This window comes from Halichondria panicea, chromosome 2 (assembly GCF_963675165.1).
Source record: "Halichondria panicea chromosome 2, odHalPani1.1, whole genome shotgun sequence".
NCBI classification, from domain to species: Eukaryota; Metazoa; Porifera; class Demospongiae; order Suberitida; family Halichondriidae; genus Halichondria; species Halichondria panicea.
The window spans coordinates 3,833,435-3,835,934 of record NC_087378.1 but is presented as its reverse complement, the minus strand read 5'-3'; the positions used below and the strand labels follow the sequence as shown (position 1 = coordinate 3,835,934).

At 41.0% G+C, this 2,500-nt stretch overlaps 1 non-coding gene across 1 annotated transcript; it reads right to left on the bottom strand.

Annotated features, from left to right (window-relative positions):
- Nucleotides 1-1,327: 1,327 nt before the first annotated feature.
- LOC135332682 (5S ribosomal RNA) lies at nt 1,328-1,446 on the bottom strand. Its single transcript, XR_010393527.1, has one exon. It is a non-coding gene; the product is annotated as a 5S ribosomal RNA (ribosomal RNA).
- Nucleotides 1,447-2,500: the final 1,054 nt, after the last annotated feature.

Below are 2,500 nucleotides of genomic sequence, written 5' to 3'. Positions count from 1 at the left end.
TCACTATATTGCAGCACAACATCTATTCGCCAGCAGCCAGCCAGCCAGCCAGCCAGCCAGCCACCCACCTCTTACTATTCATCAGTCAGTCGGTCGGTCGGTCGGTCGGTCGGTCGGTCGGTCGGTCGGTCGGTCGGTCGGTCGGTCGGTCGGTCGGTCCGGTCGGTCGGTCGGTCGGTCGGTCGGTGGTCGGTCGGTCGGTCGGTCGGTCGGTCGGTCGGTCGGTCGGTCGGTCGGTCGGTCGGTCGGTCGGTCGGTAGGTAGGTAGGTAGGTAGGTAGGTAGGTAGGTAGGTAGGTAGGTAGGTAGGTTGGTGGGCCGGCCAGTCAGCCAGCTACAACATAGCTTCACAAGCTACACAACAATTGCTGCTTTAACTACCAGCTGCAGCTTCTAATTATAACTACCCATTGAAGCTACTTTGTAACTAGGCGCTTTGTAAGGGGCCGCTTTGTAACTAGGCAAGGACTTCATTACACTAACATTAATTTTTTCCACCACGAGGACTTTAGGCTGGAAAATAGAAATAATAGGGCCTTAAGTGCTCGTTGACTTTACACTCCATGAACATTACAACTTTTTACCCACTACTTTTATTCCCACTTGAATTTACTGTACATTATTTGCGTATTGTTAGCAACGTACAATACAATACTACTTGAAGATAAGCTTGATATTGTTATGATCAAATGAAGCATGGCTCAATGAAGGTATATATAACTCACTCACTCACTCACTCACTCACTCACTCACTCACTCACTCACTCACTCACTCACTCACTCACTCACTCACTCACTCACTCACTCACTCACTCAGGGAAAATATTTAAATTTCCTGCTACAGTGCTGCTACATTGCAGCCCATAAAATCTGCACATTTCCTGAGGTGTCCTGCAAGTGTCCTGCAACCTACTTACAAAGGATAGTGCAACGTTTCCTGTATAGTTTCCTTTACTATTCCTGAAGTAGTTCAGGACTTGTGTAACATTCATAAGTCTACAGGAAATTTTGTATTTGTAAAGTATAAGAAATTTTGATATTTTTCCTGTGTCACTCACTATAATTAGGATAGTTATAATTATACGTGCGTAATTATACAATTACTGTTTGCAAGTAGCCATCATCACATACTTCAGTTGCTTGCAGTGCCATGACTATAATGACAAAGGCAGGGATCAATTGTAAAACTGTTGCTATCACAAAAAGAAAGTTTCGTCTTTGCGGTTTGGTAATGATCAACGAGGATTTAAGGCTGCAGTTTTCATATTTTTGGGCCTTAACTGCTCGTTGTGAAATATTCTGAAAACAAACAAAAATAAGAATGCAGAAGCCTACAACACCTGCTGTTCCCAGGCGGTCACCCATCCAAGTACTGGGCAGGCCCTACGTTGCTTAACTTCGGTGATCAGACGAGAACCGGTGTTTTCAACGTGGTATGGTCGTAGACACAAGTCAATGCATATCTCATGTACTTATGTGTGAAGTTCAGAAATATACTCGACTTAATTTAATTGCTGTGGAGGGAGTGGGCCGGGAGGGAGTGAGTGAGTGGAGTGGAGTGGAGTGGAGTGGAGTGGAGTGTACTTCTCTGTACTTACTGGTATTATACAACTATGGACTTACTTACTGATAATTATAATCATACTCTAGCTATACAACTATCTACTAACTATCTACTATCTACTGTCTACTTCAAGCTTGCTTACTTACTTACTTACTTACTTACTTACTTACTTCACTGGAAACATGCAAACTCTTAATATAATCATTACTTCATAGCTAGCTGGATGCTCAGACTATATCTATATCTATATCTATAGACTTGGAAACATCTAGATGCATAAAATTCAATCTCAACGAGGAGTTAAGGCTGCAATTTTCATATTTTTGGGCCTTAACTGCTGGTTGTGAACATTCTGTAATTATTATAATTATTATTGACTGCACACTCTCAGTTAAACTGAAATATGCAAACTCTATAGCTATAAACACTACTTCTTCACTGGAAACATTGATATAATACATACATACATACATACATACATACATACATACATACATACATACATACATCATACATACACAAATTAAAATTCATGAACATTTACAATACTTCTACAATACTTGAACAACAATTATTTGTACAAGTACAGTGTTCAATAATATTAATCAACACAAACAACCACCATGTTGGTGAACATGTACAGTACAGTGTTCAATCAACACAAACAACCACCATGTTGGTTTTACAACTTGAACACAATACTTAAACAATACACTTGTACAGTATATTACCCTGGCTCCAACAACCATAATGTTCAATACTTAGAAAAAAAAAGATCTTTAGGACAGTCAAGGCTTAATCTCAGTGGATCGTAGCGGCAAGGCTACTCAACCACTTACAATACCTGGTCCTATTCAAGTCGTCTGCAAGGGATCTAGCCCCAAAAATCGCCAAGTTTGGTAACGCCAGCAACCACGCAGGAACTGTTAGTCCTACA